General features: G+C 45.5%; 1 protein-coding gene across 11 annotated transcripts in view; it reads left to right on the forward strand.

The window, feature by feature from the left end:
* Nucleotides 1-21,812, forward strand: part of CALD1 (caldesmon 1) — a 265,740-nt gene that overhangs the window by 90,937 nt on the left and 152,991 nt on the right. For all 11 annotated transcript variants that reach the window (XM_068141859.1, XM_068141855.1, XM_068141860.1 and 8 more), the window contains exon 2: nt 2,825-2,920. The gene's annotated coding sequence lies outside the window, so the exon portion shown is untranslated. The remainder of the gene's footprint in view (nt 1-2,824; nt 2,921-21,812) is intronic.

Below are 21,812 nucleotides of genomic sequence, written 5' to 3' on the forward strand. Positions count from 1 at the left end.
TAATTACTAGTCCAAAGTGAACTACATCTGCACATAGCACATCATTAAGCTGTGGGACTCTCTTACGGGATTTTGCTGAGTGTTGGCAGCTACTAGAAATAATAATGTGAAAAAGCTGCTAGGGGAGATCAGTAACTACACAGATTTTGCCTTTGGCTCAGACATTCTGGAAGTCATGGGGTGTTGTAGAGTATTTGTGGGAAGCATCATTATGTGCTTTCCCTGGTTTTATGTGTTACCTCAAGCATATGATACTGGCCACTGCTGGGGACAGGATGCACCTCTAGTCAGACCTTTTGTCTAAGGTGTTGCTATCATAGAATCATTGAATTTTTAGGGTTGGAAGGGACCTCAAGGATCATCCAGTTCCAACACCCCTGCCCTGGACAGGGACACCTCACACTACAGCAGGTTGCTCACAGCCACATCCAGCCTGGCTGCAAACACCTCCAGGGATGAAGCTTCTACCACCTCCCTGGGCAACCTGTGCCAGTGTCTTACCACCTTCATGGGGGAGAACTTCTTCTTAACATCCTTGTATACTTTCCCCTGTATACTCTTGGCATCAGGATGTGGAAGAATGTCCTAGTGCTAGAGTGTCCCTTGGAAGATACAAGCAATCCCTGCAAGAAGTGTGGAGACCTGAATCTCTTCACCTCTCCATCTGTTGAGCTGTTTCATGAAATGGAGCACTTGCAGCACACAGTTTTGATAGCTGGGCTCTGTAACTTTATTTCCATTCAAAGGTACCAAATTCATTACCAGAGCAGAAGGGAGTGAAACCATGCTTTTCTTTGTGTGTCTGTGCATATACTTTTAACTAAACCCCCACACTTCAATATGTCACAGGTCAGTTTCTGAGCTACCTTGGATGTGATTTGGTTTCCCTAGTTTCCATAATTGAGATAGTAATAACCAGTGAGTCCTCACCTGGAATATTGTATTCAGTTCTGGGCTTCCCAGTTCAGGAGGGACAGGGATTTACTGGAGACATCCCTGGAACAGAGGGCCACAAGGATGATGAAGGGATTGGAGCACTGCCTTACAGGGAGATGCTTAGAGTCCTGGGGCTGTTTAGTCTGGAGTGAAGAAGACTGAGAGGGGATTTAATACATATTTACAAATATCTGAGAGCTGGGGGTCAAGAGGGAGGGGACAGGCTCTGCTCAGTTGCACCCTGTGATAGGACAAGGGGCAATGGATATAAACTACAGCACAAGAGGTTCCACCTCAACATGAGGAGGAACTTCTTCACTGTGAGGGTCACAGAGTACTGGCACAGGCTGCCCAGAGAGATTGTGGAGTTTCCTTCTCTGGAGACTTTCCAGACCCATCTGGATTAAATTATATGTGACCTGTGATGAATTCTATGGTCCTGCTCTGGCAGGGAGGTTGGATTCGATGATCTTTGGAGGTCCCTTCCAACCCCTAACCTCCTGTGACCCTGTGAACTTCCTCATTTCTGAAGTCACAGAATAATTTTGCCAAAGGTCTTTTCAAGAACTTCTGATAAAAGCATTTTTGTTAGGTGATAATCTGGTACCTCTGTTAGCTGGTAATTGAGTTCCACTTGAGCTTGAATGTGCAGTGCTGGGTGCATGCCTAGGCCTGCAGTCCTCTTAATGCCATTGTGTGAATTAGAGTAAAACACAAACTCAGTGTTTTTGGTCAGGGGAATTCAAAGGATTGAAGTATCAGTAAAAACTGTGCCACTTTTACCACTGAACCTCAATCCATGTCCAAACCCTAGTGATGTTTCTTGGGTTGGAGAGTTGAGATTTATGGACTCTGCTTGTCAACCTGAACCTGAACTTCCTTCATGCTTAAGTCACATGGAAATTTCCTGTTTGTTAAATAGTTCTTAGTCCTTAGTAGTCATTTCTTTTGGAGAACAAAGGGTGAAATAGAGACAGTCACATCCTGGGCTGCGTCAAGAAAGCATAGCCAGCAGGTTGAGGGAGGTGATTGTCCCCCTCTACTCCACTCTGCTGAGACCCCACCTGGAGCACTGTGTCCAGTTCTGGAGCCTCTGTTACAGGAAGGATCTGGAAGTGCTGGAAGGTGTCCAGAGAAGGGCCATGAGGATGATCAGAGGGCTGAAGCTTCTCTGCTACGAGGACAGACCGAGAGAATTAATGCTGTTCAGTCTGGAGAAGGGAAGGCTCCAAGGAGACCTAATTGTGGCCTTCTGATATCTGAAGGGGGCTACAAGAAAGCTGGGGAGGGACTTTTTAGGGTGTCAGGGAGTGATAGGACTGGGGGGAATGGAGCAAAACTAGAAATCTGTAGATTCAGGTTGGATGTTAGGAAGAAATTCTTCCCCATGAGTTTGGTGAGACACTGGCACAGGTTGCTCAGGGAGGTGGTGGAAGCCTCATGCCTGGAGGTGTTTGCAGCCAGGCTGGATATGGTTCTGAGCAGCCTGATCTAGTGTGGGGTGTCCCTACCCATGGCAGGGGGGTTGGAACTGGCTGATCCTTGAGGTCCCTTCCAACCCTAACAATACTATGATTTCAGTCACTTTATTGATATTGCCAGTTGAGCTCAATTCAGAAAAAACATTGCTTTAGGACAGGGAAAATACAAGGAGAACAGCAGAAGAGGGAACTGTCTATCCTGGGTGATCCTGCTTTGGCAGGGGAGATTGGACTGGGTGATCTCTGGAGGTCCTTTCCAACTTCTAACCTCTATGATGCTGTGATTCTATACTTAAAAAAACCTTTGTAGAGGTGTTGTTAAAGAAGAGTTTACTAAAGAAAATTGAAGTGTGTGCACTGTTTACACCACTGCTAAACAATGTTCTTTATTCTCTATTTCTGTGCAGTGATCACCTCTATTTTTTTGGAGTCATCATTTTGAATCCAGCAGCAGCTTGTTGGTAACTGAAAAGCTCAGGATATTCTCCTCGAACTGCCTTCCTGTGAGTATGATCAAAGCAGTTACCTCCAATTTCCTTGCCTCTGGTATTCAGAAGGTTTTGCTGTATTGTTTTTTTTTCTCCTATTAAGACTTTCATATTGGATTCCATCCCCCACCCCCACCCTACAGTGTGCTCATTTGCTTCTTTGTGGACTGATCCAAAGCCCTCTGAAAATTAGTGGTTGGCCCTGCAGGCAGACCCTTAACTCCTATTCCTCTAGGATTGCTGTCACCAGAGGTTACTTTCCTCAGAACTGATACAGATGTAAAGGATTTCATCTTGAAATCAAAATATTTCAATTTTACAGTAATAATTTTATAGTTGTAGGGAGAAATTTCATGAAGTTCAACAAGGGCAAGTGTTGAGTCTTGCACCTGGGAAGGAACAACTCCATGCACCAATATAGGTTGGGGATGGAGCTGCTGGAGAGCAGTGAAGGTGAAAGGGATGTGGGGGTCCTGGTGCATGGAAGGATGACCATAAGCCAGAAATGTGCTCTTGTTGCCAGGAAGGCCAATGCCATTCTGGGGTGGATTAGAAGGACTGTGGTTAGTAGGTTGAGAGAGGTTCTCCTCCCTCTCTACTCTGCACTGGTGAGGCTGCATCTGGAATATCATGCCCAATTCTGGGCCCCTCAGTTCAAGAAAGACAGGGAGCTACTTTAAAGAGTCCAGCACAGAGCCATGAGGATGATGGAGTGGAACATCATCTGTACGAGGAGAGACTGAGGGAGCTGAGGTCTCTTTAGCTTAGAGAAGAGGAGACTGAGAGGTGACCTCATCAGTGTTGATAAATCTGTGCAGGGTGAGTGCCCAGAGGATGGAGCCAGGCTCTGCTGGGTGATGCCCAATGACAGCACAAAGGGCACTGGGTGGAAGCTGAGGCATAGGAAGCTCCATGGAAGCATGAGGACATTTTTTTTCCCTGTGAGGGTGACAGAGCACTGGAACAGGCTGCCCAGGGGGGTTGTGGAGTCTCCTTCTCTGGAGATATTCAAAACTTGCCCAGGTGTGTTCCTGTGTGATCTGCTCTAGGTACTCCTCCTCTGGCAGGGGGGTTGGACTGGATGAGCTTTCAAGGTCCCTTCCAGCCCCTGAAATTCTGTGATTCTGTGATTCTTTTAATAGGTGTCTTTATTCCTCTGTTGGATTTCAGTAAGTTGGTTTTGGGTGGGGTTTTTGGTTTGTTTGTTTGTTCATTTGTTTCTTGCAGAGGGAGTCTTAAAATCATATTTACTTGTGTTGAGGTCATGTGCTGGTGTTACTGTCCTGTTGTGTCTTCTGCTTTTCTTTTTTTCTGGAGTAAGCAGGCCCTGAGGAGCTTGTGAGAGTCCAAGTAACCGTGTTTACTGGTTTACAAGGTGTAAGGCTCAGGCTTTTCTTACAAACATTGTTTTTGACTGCCAGAACAAGTGAGGGGCTCACAAACCATCTGAAGAAGGTGTTTATAATGTATAAACTTCAACCCCTCAATATATGGAAACTCCAGACTGGAGACAAACTGAGAACTGGCTTGAAGTTTAAGCAGTGCCTATGACATCAGACCGATGAAGTCATAAGTATTGCACTAAGGTCAGGGCAACTCCTTTAGACACCACTACCATCTTCAAATAATTCAGGGTACAGTGAGCTGCTTATTTTCTGAGTGACTGTTCTCTGTGTGCCTGGACCTTCTCTGCTCCCTTCCCCCTCTTTTTTTGGCAACAGCTGCGTGGAGGAGGAGAAACACATGGCAGCAGGCTGAACACTGGTTGCATTGACTTTCATTTCCAGCAGCCTATCCCCCCATCAGGAAGGCTGGGTCTGGGCCTGGTTTAACCTTTTTTTTTTTGGTCATTGTCCTTGGGGAAAGGAATTTAACTTTGCCTACTCTTCTAAGAAAGTTTGTGCAAGTACTGAATGGGCTGATAATTGTTGCAGGCTGTTCTCTGTCCTGCTTGCTGTTTCAGAGTTTTGCATAACTTTCAATCCCTTTTTTTTTGGGGGGGAGGGGGGAGGGGAGAGTATTTAAGCCTGAAGCCAGATGCAGCCTGGGATTTCTAGTTTGCAGGAAATGTTGATACTCCAAAAGCAGGATTTATTTCTTCAATATTCTGAAATGACCCATGAAACACACTGGTGAGGTCACTGTACTGAAGTTTCCATGTGCTTCCTTAGGTGGTGCGCTTAGGAGGTACATACATGTACGAATTTGACCCAAGGAGAAAAAGGCCATGCAGTCCCAAAGCCAGTGGGGTCAGAAATGCAAGGATTTTCCCCAGGACATTCATAGTTTCATAGTTTCATTCAGGGTTGGAAGGGACCACAAGGATCATCTAGTTCCAACCCCCCTGCCATGGGCAGGGACACCCCACACTAGATCAGGCTGGACAGAGCCTCATCCAGCCTGGTCTTAAACACCCCCAGGGACGGGGCCTCGACCACCTCCCTGGACAACCCATTCCAGGGTTTCACCACTCTCATGGGGAAGAACCTCCTCCTCACATCTAGCCTGAATCTCCCCACCTCCAGCTTCATTCCATTCCCCCTAGTCCTATCACTACCTGAGATCCTGAATTCAACAAGAGCAATGACTGCCCTCCAGAGTTTTTCTGACAGCTCAACAACTGGAATTGTGTTGGTAGACGTGTCTGAGCACACAGCCTGTGGTGCTGAAAGAAGGCACTTTGGTCCCTCAGACCTAAGGTTATGCTTCAGTGTATTTCTGAGCTGGTGCTACTGCCTTATTTTGATGCATAAATTGCATCTGCAAGTCTGTCCTTCAGGGACTCATTCACCTACTCCAAGTGCAGGGATGCAGAGCAACTCATCTGTATCACGCTGAAGTCTCCATGGTTGTTTCACAGCACTTGTCAAAGTGATGAAAGGATTCTGTCACAAAGAAGGAAAGGCAAAATACTTTCCACATTTAACTTCCTCTTTCACTTTGTAAAGCTGACCAAATAGGAGGATGGTCTTTAGGGGACATAAATGCAAATACCATGAAGATGCCTTTAGAGAACCATTAAAGCAAACTGTGCACCAATCAACACATTTGAAAAGTTATAAACAAGCATTATCTCTGCACAGTACTGGAGAGAAGGCAGAGCTCTTCATCTCACACACAGATTCACACAGGATGTTAGGGGCTGGAAGGGAACTCTGGAGGTCATTGAGTCCAACCCCCCTGCCAGAGCAGGACCATAGAATCGAGTGTGGGTCACAAAGGAACACATCCAGACAGGGCTGGAAAGGCTCCAGAGAAGGAGACTCCACAACCTCTCTGAGCCGCCTATGCCAGTGCTCTGTGACCCTTACAGTGAAGAAGTCTCAAGCTGTGCCAGGGGAGGTTTAGGCTGGAGGTGAGGAGAAAGTTCTTCCCAGAAAGAGTAATTGGCCATTGGGATGTGCTGCCCAGGGAGGTGGAAGAGTCACCATCCCTGGAGGTGTTCAAGAGGGGATTGGATGTGGCACTTCGTGCCATGGTTTAGTAGTCATGAGGTGTTGGGTGACAGGTTGGACTTGATGATCTTTGAGGTCTTTTCCAACCTTATTGATTCTATGATTCTAAGTTCCTCCTCATGTTGATGTGGAACCTCCTGCGCTGGAGTCTACATCCATTGCCCCTTGGCACAGGGTGCAACTGTGAGAACAAAAAGCAGGAATATAGTTTAATATTATAATGACAGTCCTGTAACTCTTCCGGTAGCTCTTGAATGCAGCCAAATCTGACTTTGGAAGAGAATCTGAGGTACATTTATATAAATTATATTAAAAAATAATTGATACCCTATCAGGTTAAGGTTCAAAGTCACTGCCTAGTGAGTGCCTTCGTTTCATCTCTTGATTGGAAGCATACATTTTGTCAAAAGTCAAGGTATTTGCCATCAGGAAACAATGTAAGATCAGCTTTTCTCTCATATATTCAAGAAAGAAAGCATTTCTATAGAGTATCTGAAGATGTTTTCTACAGATTTTGTGGGGTAAATGAAACTGAGAGGAGCATAAGGTCTGCCTTCTCTCTGCTTCATTCTGTCCTCCTTCCTGCTTGCAAGAAGAAATGCATCTTGCCTGAATAAGCCTGGACTTCTTGGAACTTTGGTGACTCCTATGAGCAGCTGAGGTGCTTTAGTGAAACATTTTTTTTGGAGAGAGATGAGAACCTGGTGGGTTTTGTGTTGTGTGCCTGAAGAGGTGTTAAAGACAACTGGAGTTTTGTTTAGTTTAATGCCAGGGGATTAAGCTTAAGAACTAGTAGTGTCACTCTTCCTGATGCATTTTGCAGTCCCATGGAAATGTGGCTTGGTGATGTTGTAGACAAGCAGAGGCTGGTCTCTTCTCCCAGGCAGCCAGCACCAGAACAAGAGGACACAGTCTCAGGCTGTACCAGGGAAGGTTTAGGCTGGAGGTTAGGAGGAAGTTTTACACAGAGAGAGTGATTGCCCATTGGAATGTGCTGCCCAGGGAGGTGGTGGAGTCACCATCATTGGAGGTGTTCAGGAGGAGACTTGACAGGGTGCTTGGTTGCATGGTTTAGCTGATTAGGCTGTGTTGGTTGATAGGTTGGACACGATGATCTTGAATGTCTCTTCCAACCTGGTTTATTCCTATTCTATTCTATTCTATTCTATTCTATTCTATTCTATTCTATTCTATTCTATTCTATTCTATTCTATTCTATCTTTGAGGTCTCTTCCAACCTTGGTGATTCTGTGATTTAGGGGTGAACCAAACCAAATAAATCTGCTGTGACATATCCAAGATGTTGGATGAAGAGTATTTTTTATTTTCCAGGAATTACACCACCTAGGAATTGTAAAACTGGCACACTGAGCAGCTCAAGAGAAATCTGCTTCTAATAAAGCATGACACGCCTGACAGAGGTTTAAGAACATCTGAAAAAGAAAGAAATCTGAGCAAGCATAAGGAGCATATGTAGGGGCAGAGTCACTGCTGCGCTCAGAGTGAAGGGAGTGGAGTTGATTATCTGCATCTTCCCAGTAGGTAGAGAGCACATATAGCTTGCTGGAGAGGATGTGGCAGAAGCATGCTGAGCTTTGGCTCTGTTTGCTGGCAAAGAGTCCATCAGAGAGTAGTGCCAAGCATAGCTTAGGCACAGCAGAAGCTGTATGTTACTGTCTTCTGTGCAGTATTAACCTTCTGAGGCAGGAAATGAGTGTGCTCGAAGGAAAGATAGGCTGGGAGCTGGGATTCTTCAGTCTTCATTGACAATCTTTCCTTCTCAGCTCCATCACAATAAGCTCTCTAGTCACATTAAACCAGCATTACTGATACTGCTGCTTTGAACTTCCCAGGGATGTTGTTCACTTGGTGTACCTAAGTTTCTGAAGCAGCCTGATCTCTCTGCAATAAGTGGGGCAATCCTGATTCATCATTACACTGTGCAGCATTCAAAATAAAACAACCCAAACCCATAAAATTCCCTTACTTCCCAGGATGTGATGAGATTTTCCTTGCTTACATTCCATCAGTGATGCCTTCAGATTGTGGGATTAAAGAGCCTTGGTCAGATATTGCTAGTTCATCTCAAAGTGGGAAATAGCTGAGATCTCAAAAGGATATTGTCTCTCTAACTGATGTAGGCTCAGGTGCTGTGGAGGGTAGCCTCAGAAGCACACCAGCACTGTTAGATGTTTTTCTGAACTGAGGATGAACTCCCAGCCTCTGGAAGTCCCCCCTTGCCTGTTTTCCAAGAAGAGCCTGATCTTTGCAGCTTTTTCTCACACAAGCACTGTGAGTTTGGAGCTGTTAAGTCTTTGGCCTGACTCTCACTTTCACTCAAGTCCCTTTGCACAGTTCAGGCATTCCACTTCAGGGATCTTAAAATGGAAGTGGATGACATTTAATAGCATAAATGAGAAACAGGTCTCTTGAAAAAAAAGTGAAACTGGTCTTCCCTGAAGTGTTGAGTTCTGACCTTGAAAAAGCCCTTAGAGTATCTGCAGGCAGAATGCAGGGGGATTTTAAAGGAGAACAGATACTCCAAACTGCAAGAGATTACCTGAAGCAAGTAAACTGTAGGGGTTTTGGTTGTTTTTTTTTCCTTTTATTTTTAAGAGAAATTTTATTTTCAGTTACAGTTGACACCTACCTATCTGTCTTAAAGCATTGTTAATTTGTCACAGAACTTCAGAGCTGCTGGTGTAACTGCTCTACTCCACTCTGGTGAGACCCCACCTGGAGTACTGCATCCAGTTCTGGAGCCCGTGTTACAGGAAGGACCTGGACGTGCTGGAAGGTGTCCAGAGAAGGGCCCTGAGAATGAGCAGAGGGCTGGAGCTCCTCTGCTGTGAGGACAGACTGAGAGAGTTGGGGTTGTTCAGTCTGGTGAAGAGAAGGCTCCAAGGAGACCTTATTGTGGCCTTCCAGTACCTGAAGGGGGCTAGAAGAAAGTTGGGGAGGGACTTTTTAGGGTGTCAGGGAGTGATAGGACTAGGGGAACGGAACAAAACTAGACATGGGTAGATTCAGACTGGAATTTAGGAAGAAGTTGTTCCCCATGAGGGTGGTGAGACACTAGCACAGGTTGCCCATGGAGGGGGTGGAAGCCTCATGCCTGGAGGTTTTTAAGGCCAGGCTGGATGTGGCTGTGAGCAACCTGATGTGTGAGGTGTGAGGTGTCCCTGCCTATGGCAGGGGGGTTGGAACTGGATGATCCTTGTGGTCCCTTCCAACTCTGACAATTCTAGGATCCAGAGCTGCTGGTGTAATTTTCTCACCCTTCTTTAGGAAGTTTTTTCAATTTTTAATGTAATTACTGCTTTTAAACTTTTTCATCCATTCTGATTGTGTAAAACATGTCAAAGGTTCTGTTTGCATTGTGAGCTTTGGGGTCTTTCTCATGTGGGAGGCAGTGTTTAAATACATTTTGAGAGGCGGTGGGAGGGACAAAAAGCTGTCACCCATCAGCTGGCATTAAGTCCAACTTTGAGAGTCTGATATAAACTGAATCTGACTGTTAGTGCAGACATGATACAAATTAGCTGTGACTTTATGATACCAGCTGTTTCTCTGGCAGGGTAAAAGGGCACATAACTAGAATAGCATCTTTTGTTGAAAGCCACACTTCCCTTTGTTAATCATGGGAGCCTCAGGCAAAACTCTTAGCCCTCAGTTATGTGACTTATGCAGTCTGCAACATGTTGGTGGAGCTTGGGGGGCTTTTTACTGATGTTTTTCAAAGGCAGGCTTATCAGCAGCGTTCTTCCCCCCCCTAACTTTTATCACTGACAGACAAATCTGTGGTGTTTTTCCCTTGTGTTAAAGGTGAAGATAATCTGAGTGCTATTTTCCTTTCAAGTACAAAGAAAATAGTGATCAGCAAAACCTCAGGAAAGACAGGGGTGGGAAATATAGGAAACAAAGAAAGAAAGAAATCACTAAACTTGAAGCAAAATTTAATGTCATTATTATTGTATTTTTTGAACTAATTGATTCCCAGCAGTTATTTTTTTCCTTTCGTACAGAATTTCCATGCAAACTAAGTCTACACAGCCTTTAACAAACTGTCAGCATTAGATGAGTTTAGTTTGCTGAGGTGGCAGATTAGTCCTGACAAAAATGCAGGGGACACCAGAGCCATCTCTCTGCAGTCACATCTTGGGTCTTGACTCATTTCTGGTGCTAGGCAGCTTCCCTACCTCATCCAGCACCTGAGCTGAGAGGGTGCCAGGAGCAGAGCTGACACACCTAAGGAACTTGGTGTGGAAGAAGTCAGGGGATTCCCTTGTTACCAGATTTCATTAAGCCTACTCATAAACTGAAATGTCTCTGAGTTTGGGTGACTTTACATCACTCTACACCTGTTTCCCCACTGTGTGTCTGTATGACCTCAATGTATCCCCTGATTACCTCAGCCAAGGTGAAGCTCGTTGTAGCCAACGGAAACAATGTGATTTATTAAGCAATAAGCCAAAATCTTACTTTTACTCACTTGACTAAAGAATAGAATAGAATAGAATAGATTTAACCAGATTGGAAAAGACCTTTGAGATCAAGTCCAACCTATCACCCAACACCATCTAATCAACTCAACCATGGCACCAAGTGCCTCATCCAGGTTCCTCTTAAACACTTCCAGTGATGGTGACTCCACCACCTCCCTGGGCAGCACATGCCAATGGCCAATCTCTCTTTCTGGGAAGAACCTCTTCCTAACATCCAGCCTAAACCTCCCCTGGCACAGATTGAGACTGTGTCCTCTTGTTTTGATGCTGGTTGCCTGGGAGAAGAGACCAACCCCCACCTGTCTATGACCTCCCTTCAGGTAGTTGTAGACAGCAAGAGTGTCTCTCCTGAGCCTCCTCCAGGCTCAGCAACCCCAGCTCCCTCAGCCTCTCCTCATAGGGCTTGTGTTCCAAACCCCTCACCAACTCTGTTGCCCTTCTCTGGACTCGTTCCAGCAAGTCAACCTCCTTCCTAAACTGAGGAGCCCAGAACTGGACACAGTACTCAAGGTGTGGCCTAACCAGTGCAGAGTACAGGGGCAGAATGACCTCCCTGCTCCTGCTGGCCACACTGTTCGTGATGCAGACCAGGATGCCAATGGCCTTCTTGGCCACTTGGGCACACTGCAGGCTCATGTTCAGCCTACTATCAGCCAGTAGCCCCACGTCCCTCTCTGCCTGGCTGCTCTCCAGCCACTCTGACCCCAGCCTGTAGCACTGCATGGGGTTGTTGTGGCCAATGTGTAGAACACATTGTAGGCACTTAGAAGTGTTCAGTCTCATGCCCTTGGACTGTGCCCATCTGTCCAGCCTGGCAAGGACCCTCTGCAGAGCTCTCCAACCCTCTAATAGATCAACTCCTGCCCCCAGCTTGGTGACATCTGCAAATTTACTGATGATGGACTCAATGCCCTCATCCAGATCATCAATAAAGATGTTAAAGAGCATGGGGCCTAGCACTGATCCTTGGGGCCCACCACTGATCCTTGGGGCCCACCACTAAGTGCCTGGCCGCCAGCTGGCTGTGGCACCATTCACCACCACTCTCTGGGCTCGTCCCTCCAGCCAGTTCCTAACCCAGCACAGAGTGCTGCTGTCCAAGCCAGGGGCTGACAGCTTGGCCAGGAGTAAAGGAGAAGTTTTCAAACTTTCTTACCAGAGGTGAGTGTCACACACCATTTGAATCCATTGGGAAGGGGCTACATTATGAATGGAGTTATGTCTTTAGTGTCTTGTGTCTAAGGAGGAGTGTTCTGAGGAGCAACATTTAGGCTAGGGCTACAAGGGCGGCAAAGTTGAGGGTGAATATCTTACAGACTTTCTTAGATCGATAGTTATCAATACTGACACTAAGCTGAGAAAGAAAGCATCTCAAAAGTGCTGCCTTTCAGAACTTGATTTTTAATTATTATTTTTAAAAAATTGATTCTGTTTAATGGCCTCTGCAAACAGTCTCTCTCCATCCTCCTTGTAGCCTCCTTCAGGTACTGGAACACTGCTATTAGGTCTCCCTGGAGCCTTCTCTTCTCCAGGCTGAACACCCCCAGCTCCCTCAGCCTGTCCTTGTAGCAGAAATGCTCCAACACCCTGATCATTATTCATGCCCTTCCCCTGGTCCTGCTTCTTCAGGTCCATGCCCTTCCTATATTAAGGGCTCCAGAGCTGTACACAGAACTCCAGGTGAAGTCTGGCCAGAGCAAAGTGGCAGAATCACCTCTCTGGACCTGCTGGCAATGCATCTTTTGATGCAGCCCAGGATGTGATTTGACTTCTGGGCTGCAAGCTTACACTGCCTGCTCATGCCCAGCTTCCCACAGGAGCCCTTGATGTCCTTGATGCTCTCTACAACTACCTGAAGGGAGGTTGCAGCCAGGAGGGGGTTGGTCTCTTCTCCCAGGCAACCAGCACCAGAACAAGAGGACACAGTCTCAAACTGTGCCAGGGGAAGTTTGGGCTGGAGGTGAGGAGAAAGTTCTTCACAGTGAGAGTTGTTAGCCTTTGGAATGTGCTGCCCAGGGAGGTGGTGGAGTCACCATCCCTGGAGGTGTTCAAGAGGAGATTGGATGTGGCACTTGGTGCCAGGGTTTAGTAGTCATGAGGTGTTGGGTGACAGGTTGGAATTGATGATTTCTGAGGTCTCTTTCAACCTGGTCTGTTCTATTCTATTCTATTCTTTCTATTCTATTCTATTCTAGTCTAGTCTAGTCTAGTCTAGTCTAGTCTATTCGATTCGATTCGATTCAATTCTAGAATGTAGAGCACCAAATCCTGCTGAAGATGTAGAAAAGAAAAAGAATAGGTGGACACAGAATTGTAGCAGGGATCTAAGTGTTGAGAAATGCTAACTTCTAACTAATCTGTGTTTCAAAAGGCCATTTTAGGATGTACTAGCTACTGTATTTTTCCTGCATTGCTGGTGATAACATGAAGCACAAACCAGACCATTCCAAATGCTAATAAATAGGTCTTGGCCACTTCTGGTGCAAACATTCACTTTTACTCTCTAGCATCTGTTTCTGAAATTATGTGGAGTATTTGTATAAAATGTTTTAACATGATGGTCTAAGTGACTAGAGAACATCTTGTTTTCATGAATGTGTAGAGCAGTATGTCAACAAAGAAAGGTCCATACATGACATTCAATGAGCTCAACTCAACTACAAAAAGTTCTATATCCTGAAGTGATTTTTCATTGATGTAAAAATATCCCCCTGGCCAGCTTTCTGTGTGTGGTTATATCCCTGAAAACCTGGAGTGTGTCCAAAGGGAGCTTAATGTATCCCTTCCATTCATGCATCCAGGCTGAACATGGGAGCGCAGAGATGGCTACGGGTGCAATCAGAGTGAAAACATGCAGGAGATGGAGAACATGTTTATCTCTGATGTGCAGTAACCATCAAGAGGAAACAGACTTAACCCAGTAGCATTTGACAAGCAAATGAAGTGCTATCCAATGCATGATAGCTGCAGAAGACTTTGGCAGCCAGAATGTTAGAACTGTCACAGCCTCCTGAAATATATTCAGAACATCTCATAGTAACTCCAGCAAGAGGAGAGCCCCATGGAGAAGAATCTGGGAGTCCTGGTGGATAATAAGTTATCCATGAGTCAGCAATGTGCCCTTGTGGCCAAGAGGGCAAATGGTATCCTGGGGTGCATTAAGAGGAGTGTGTCTAGCAGATCCAGGGAGGTTCCTCTCCCTTTCTACTCTGCCCTAGTGAGACCTCACCTGGGATATTGCATCCAGCTCTGGGCTCCCCAGTTCAAGAGGGACAGGGATCTGCTGGAAAGAGTCCAAGGGAGGGCTACAAGGATGATGAAGGGACTGGAGCACTGCCTGGGGAGGAGAGGCTGAGAGCCCTGGGAATGGTTAGTCTGAAGAGAAGAATGAGAGGGGATTTAATAAATGTTTGTAAATACCTGAGGGCTGGGGGCCAAGAGGGAGGGGACAGGCTCTGCTCACTTGCACCCTGTGATAGGACAAGGGGCAATGGATGTAAACCACAGCACAGGAGGTTCCACCTCAACGTGAGGAAGTTCTTCACTGTGAGGGTCACAGAGCACTGGAGCAGGCTGCCCACAGAGGTTGTGGAGCCTCCTTCTCTGAAGATTTTCCAGACCCATCTGGATGTGTTCCTGTGTGACTTGTACTGGATTCTGTGGTTCTGCTCTGGCAGGGGTGTTGGATTTGATGATCTCTGGAGGCCCTTTCCAACCCCTGACATCCTGTGAGCCTGTGAAAGATACTAGCCCTCAAAGCCTAGAATTTGATCATCATCTTTCCTTTCTTTCTTTGAAAGTGCATTCCCTCATCATGACAGTGACATTTTCACCTATTTGATATTCTAAACTGTTGAGCTGTATTGTTCTGAACTGCAATTGAGATGCCATGTTCTTCTCCAAGACGCTTCTATTCAGTACAAAAGTGATGTTGCTCCTTTGGGTATTGGAGGGAGAGCAGACAGTATATTGTCTTTGGCTGGGACATCTGCCTCATCCTCTGAGGGGAGAAGAATTTGCGCAGTGACAGAGTTATGGTCAAATACTTTGGGTGCCATTTCCAGAACTTGAGGAGAATTGCTAGGGAGGTATTTTCTCCATGTGGCAGACAGGAGGCTAATCCTCTGGGATTTAGTGTTTATGATAAGTTACGTGTCTTTAGGTGCCTGCTGCTTTGTAGATGCCATTCATGCGAAATGACACACTCTGTGTTTCCTGCTGTTACCCCTCTGGCTGGTTCACTGCTACCCTCACACCACTTTTTATCAGCTTGATTTATTTATGAGGTCCAGGAGCTGTTTAATTTTAATGATTATTTAGCCCCACACTCTGTGACTTGTCTCTGGAAGACTCTGCAGAAAACCACTTCAGTCTGTGTGAGTAAAAAGAGGCAAAGTTGACACTGAAAGCGAGTAAACATCAAGGACTTGCTTCTACCAGCAAGCTGCACTAGTCCTCATACAACTGTGTTGAAGATATGGGGCTGGTTAGTTGGAAAAAGAGGAGGCTGAGGGGAGACCTCATGGCTCTCTACAGCTATCTGAAAGGAGGTTGTGGAGAGGTTGGTCTCTTCTCACAGGTAATTAGTGACAGAACAAGAGGGAAGGGCCTCAAACTGAGACTGGGTAGGTTTAGACTGGACATTGGGACACTTTTTTTTCAAAGCAAGAGTGGTCAGGCATTGGATGGGAGTCACCAACCCTGGATATGTTTAAATGTTGTTTAGGTGTGGTGCTAGGAGATATGGCTCAGAGGTAAACCTCGTAGAGCAGGGTTCTGGGTTGGACTTGGTGATCCTGAGGGTCTTTTCCAGGCTGAATGTTTCTGTGATTCTGTAACGCAGGTTCTTTTCTTTCCCACTCTTTTCCTGTCTCTTCTGTTCAAATTTCTTTCTCCTTTTACTTCCTTCCACACAGCAACGGTCTCTCAGCACTGGTCTTATTCAAGGTATGGGAGCTGGCTCCAAACCCAATGAGATCTAGCCTCACTTCAGTCTGGAAAAATCTTGCTTTAGGGAGCCAGAATCACTGTATTTAAATGACTTAATTTTCAAGCAGTATGAATCATGCAGCAACGGCACAAAGCTCTGGCTGGGATATGTTGTACATATGTTTGTTCTTTAGGCAGTAAGGAGAGAATACAGAATTGGAGGTCATTTGAGTTACAGCTACTTTGGGGAATACATTTTCATGTTGTTTTTTGGGTGTTTTTTTTTTTGAATACCTAAAGCATTCCTTCTGACAAATGTAGTTGAAATGGGTTTGTTTATATGGCATGGAATTGCAAAGGCCCAAACTAACCAGGCTTCACACAATGTGGCCTTCTTCCAAATGAATCTAAAAATATTTTAATCCCTCTGGAGTTCCTTTATCCCCCTGCATCTGTGCTGTAGTGGAGACGCATTTTTAGCATTGCATGGAGGAAAATTACCTTCCTTTCCCTCCAACTGTACTCAGCGAGGTCAACGGGGCACTGTTCGATGCTATTTAAACATCTGAGATTCATCAGATAGCTGCACAGCAGAAAGAATCATCGTAAAAGCTCTAATGAATCCTGACTGCTAGCTGAGCAAGGGAGTCCTCTTACCCATCCTGGGTATCAGGAACAAAGAATACAGGCAAAATGCAGTTCTTACACTTTAGCTTCGTACGGTCATCAATTAAACTGCTCCCTTAAGAAGGGGGCAGATAATCGGGACCAGAACAAGAGGACACAGTCTCAGGCTGCACCAGGGGAGGTTTAGGCTGGAGGTTAGGAAGAAATTCTACACAGAGAGAGTGATTGCCCATTGGAATGTGCTGCCTGAGGGCGTGGTGGAGTCACCATCATTGGAGGTGTTCAGGAGGAGGCTTGATAGGATGCTTGGTGCCATGGTTTAGTTGATTAGGTGGTGTTGGGTGATAGGTTGGACACGATGATCTTGAAGGTCTCTTCCAACCTGGTTTATTCTATTATTATTCTATTCTAATGGTAGTGACCCACAGAGCAATTTGGGCAATTCAAGCTCCAAGCCAAATTCTGAAGCTGCTGCGTGAGCTAAGGCAGTTGCTGAGTCTGCCTGGAATGAAAGGTCTCTTCACCCTGTGGGGACCAGACAGGAACACAGGATGTTAGGGGCAGGAAGGGATCTCCAAAAATCATTGAGTTCAACCCCCCTGCCAGAGCAGGACTATAGAATCCAGCACAGGTCACACAAGAATGCGTCCAGATGGGTCTGGAAAGTCTCCAGAGGAGACTCCAGAAGGAGACTCCACAACCCCCTTTGGGCAGCCTGTTCCAGTGCTCTGTGACCCTCAAAGTGAAGAAGTTACTCCTTGTGTTGAGGTGGAACCTCCTGTGCTGTGGTATATATACTCCTTGTCCTATCCCACGGTGCAGCTGAGCAGTGCCTGTCCCCTCCCTCTTGACCCCCAGCCCTCAGAGATTTATAGACATTTATTAAATCCCCTCTCAGAGGAGACTGGAGGGACTTCTTGCTCCTGGGGAATGAGGTGCTTCTAGTGAGCCATGATCAAGCTCCAAGCCAGCTATCTCAGCCTCTGGCTGTGTGCCTACACTTGGTTTTAAGGACTTTTTGTTTTCTACTTCAGTAGCACGTTTATGGGACTGCACACATTTTACTAGCCAGGAACTCAAATACTGTTAGGGTGTTTTTTTTTTCTATTCTATTATTATAAAACTATTTTCCAGGCACTTCAGAAGCCAATGCTCCTCCTTCAGCTACCTGTAGTTCCACTCAGTCAGAAGTGGCCACAGGGAGCAGATACAACTCCAAAAATTTGGAGGTTTTATCTGGAGGGCATTTTTATCTGAGTTACTCTTACATTGTTATAAGTGACACTGGGACTGATTGCCCATTGGAATGTGCTGCCCAGGGAGGTGGTGGAGTCACCATCACTGGAGGTGTTTAGGAGGAGACTTGATGGGGTGCTTGGTTGCATGATTTAGTTGATTAGGTGGTGTTGGATGATGGGTTGGATGCGATGATCTTGAAGGTCTCTTCCAACCTGGTCTATTCTATTCTATTCTATTCTATTCTATTCTATTCTATTCTATTCTATTCTATTCTATTCTATTCTATTCTAGACTCATTTCTCCCTTGAGTACTACTAGGTCATGAAGTTCTGATAATTTTTACAAAGTTCAAAACAAGCATTTGAAACTCTGAAGGAAAAATGATATGCTGAATGATATGATATGATAGTATCATAGTATCCTAGTATCAGTCAGGGTGGGAAGGGACCACAAGGATCATCTAGTTCCAACCCCCCTGCCATGGGCAGGGACACTCCACACTAGATCAGGCTGGCCAGAGCCTCATCCAGCCTGGGCTTAAACACCTCCAGGGACGAGGCCTCAACCACCTCCCTGGACAACCCATTCCAGGGTTTCACCACTCTCATGGTGAAGAACCCCCTCCTCACATCTAGCCTGAATCTCCCCACCTCCAGCTTCATTCCATTCCCCCTAGTCCTATCACTGCCTGAGATCCTGAGCAGTCCCTCCCCAGCCTTCTTGTAGGCCCCCTTCAGATACTGGAAGGCCACAATTAGGTCACCTGGGAGCCTTCTTTTCACCAGACTGAATGGTATGATATGATATGATATGATATGATATGATATGATATGATATGATATGATATGATATATGATATATGATATGATGATATGATACGATATACCTATTCTGTGAATGCACAGGCATTGTACCACTCTTTAGTTAGTTAGTTATTCTCTTGTTATTGAGGTCCTGCAGGGGCTGCAGAGAAGTGAGCTTCTCTGCCAACATGCTCTAGGCACACTCCTAGCATGCTTTGCTTTCTCAGCTGTAGCATACAGGTAACAGTGCTGGTCTCCTGCACGCGAGGCTGCGGAGCATGGGTTGTGAGGTAGTATGCCAGGAAAATGATGATTTGAACAGAATCATGTACTGAGATCAATCACCCCAGGCTGTATCTGCTTTTGAATGAAGCACATACCTACACTAAACACACTTTCCCTCTCTTTGCATGTAGTCAGAGGTATTCTGAGACCATTGCAAGCCATACAGTAATGGAATAAATTCCAAGTGCAGCAGGAGACGACATCGGAGGAAAAACTCATTAAATGCCAAGGGCATTTCTTTTACTTTTCTTACTGGGACTGGAAAATATTCCCTAAATAATACATCTGGATGCAGAAGAATAGAGAAGGAAAAGATGAAAAACAATCCTTTAAATTCAGTAGGAGGATACTTTAATGGCTTGTTTAATCTGCCAGCTGGCACAGCACAGCCTTCTTGCTACACATAATTTAAGGAGACCTATGTGGTTCTTGGAAGCGAGTTCACATTAAGTTGTAGAAACTTCAGTATTAATAAACTGGCAAGGCTGTGTTTTTTGATACTTCATATAACTCAAGAAACTGCTTAGTCATCTCCAGAGGTATTTCTGTCTGCTTTTTAATGTAAATACCAAAATAATGTGAACTTAAAATGGCAGCAAAGGCACATGTGCTCTGGGAGGGACTTGCACATCCTTCAGACTTTCCAATCACATCTCTTCCCTATCCAAATACTTGGCTTTTGGCACAGATTTTCTAATGTCATCTGTGGTACCATTTTTGTTTGTGCCTTCTCTGGCGCTCCTTAGCCAGGAGATAAATTAGTGACACCTTGATATGGATTTTTATCTGGAGTGTCTGGCAAGTCCTATTACTTCACAGAATTGTCAAGGTTGGAAGGGACCTCAAGGATCGTCTAGTCCCAACCCCCCCTGCCACGGGCAGGAACACCTCACCCCGTATCAGGTTGCCCAGATCCACATCCAGCCTGGCCTTACAAACCTCCAGGGTTGAGGCTTTCACCACCTCCCTGGGCAACCTGTTCCAGTGCCTCACCACCCTCATGGGGAAGAACTTCTTCCTAATGTCTAATCTAAATCTTCCCTCCTCTGGCTTGCATCCCTTCCCCCCAGTCCTATCACTACCCAACACCCTAAGATGTCCCTCCCCAGCTTTCTTGTAGCACCCTTCAGATACTGGGAGGCCACAATTAGGTCTCCTGGGAACCTTCTCCTCTCCAGACTGAACAACCCGAACTCTCTCAGTCTGTGCTCATAGCAGAGCAGCTCCAGCCCTCTGATCATCCTCATGGCCCTTCTCTGGACACGTTTCAGTGCTAGGAGGTGTAGAATGTATTGCATTTGTGTTTCCTATGACTGTAAGTGCTCGTGCTTTTGTTCTTTTCACCTGTCTTGGTCTGAAGGTATATATGCAACCAAGTACAAACTTGATGTGCAGTGTCAGCTGTATAACTTTTACACTTTGTGTTCTGCACCGAAAAAGCAAAGAAGAAAAGATTTAACTGCAGAACAGCCTGTCTTCTGTATTTAGGGAATCTCTTAGTAATATCTGAGGTGACAGTTGTCAGTATTTGCAAGTTGTAAAGCCTTTATTTGGTCCAGATAAGCACTGAAAAATAAGTAATAAAAATCTGGATAGTTTACTTGTGGTTATTTATGAGTTTCAGGTCTGGCTTTTATATTCTTTGTTCACCTTAAGGGTGCAAGCTATTTTCAGGATTTTTCTCTGGGGTATGGATTGTAAAAATTCTCCAGATTTGCAAGCATTATGATCTGGGATTTTAGTTTGGTCCTTCTCTGTACATCTAGTAGTCTGTTTATTTTCTCAGACCTCTTTTCTTACTCTTGACTCTACTCTCTTGCCTTCCTAATGATTTTTTTTTTTTCCCCAGATATTTAATTATCCTTGCAGGGGTTGTCTTTCTCATTCTAGTCCTCTCAAGAAGAGCAATCAGATCTGTAGAGCTGTCAAGCATACACTGTCAGGAGGCCTTCGTACACATGTCACTCATAAGTGGTTATTTGTGCTTACTTAATTTTGAAGAAGTCAGAAGAGTTGAAGGCTGAGTTCAACATTTATTTATTTTAGAGTCATAGAATTGTTAGGGTTGGAAGGGACCTCAAGGATCATCCAGTTCCAAGCCCCCTGCCATGGGCAGGGACACCTCACACTACGTCAGGTTGCTCACAGCCACATCCAGCCTGGCCTTCAAAACCTCCAGGGATGAATCTTCTACTGCCTCCCTGGGCAACCTGTGCCAGTCTCTCACCACCCTCCTGGGGAAGAATCTAAATCTAAATCTAAATCTAAATCTAAATCTAAATCTAAATCTAAATCTAAATCTAAATCTAAATCTCTCCTCCTCTAGTTTGGATCCATTCCCCCTAGTCCTATCACTACCTAACACCCTAAGATGTCCCTCCTCAGCTTTCTTGAGCTGTAGAGTATATTGCATTTGTGTTTCTTATGACTGTAAGTGCTCATGCTTTTGTTTTTTCACCTGGCTTGGTGTGATGGTATACAGATGCATCCTAACATCCAACCTGAATCTACCCATTTCTAGTTTTGCTACATTTCCCCATGTCCCATCACTCCCTGACACCCTAAAAAGTCCCTCCCCAGCTTTCTTGTAGCCCCCTTCAGATACTGGAAGGCCACAGGAAGGTCTCCTCAGAGCCTCCTCCAGACTGAACGGCCCCAACTCCCTCAGTCTATGCTCACAGGAGAGCAGCTCCAGCTCTCTGCTCATACTCATGGCCTTTCTCTGGACCCGCTCCAACACCTCCAGATCCTATCTGTAGTAGGGGCTCCAGAACTGGATGCAATAGGTAGGGTCTCACCAGAGCAGAGTAGAGGGGGAGAATCACCTCCCTCACCGTGCTGGCTATGCTATGTGACACTGTCAGGCCTCACCTATCTTGTTTGAATGACTCTGAGGCAGACTGATCAAAGTTTTGGTGATTCTGTTCCCCCCCACGAGCAAAACATGGTTGAATACCACACTACTGATGTTCCAGTGCATTGCTATTGCAATTTTCTGGCAATAAGTACTGTGTGTCACCTTGCCTATAATTTCTTTTTGTTGTAAGAAAGCCTCACTCTTGTT

This window comes from Melanerpes formicivorus, unplaced genomic scaffold, assembly GCF_026170545.1.
Source record: "Melanerpes formicivorus ecotype bairdi unplaced genomic scaffold, bMelFor1.0.p_v2 SCAF_8, whole genome shotgun sequence".
Taxonomy (NCBI): domain Eukaryota; kingdom Metazoa; phylum Chordata; class Aves; order Piciformes; family Picidae; genus Melanerpes; species Melanerpes formicivorus.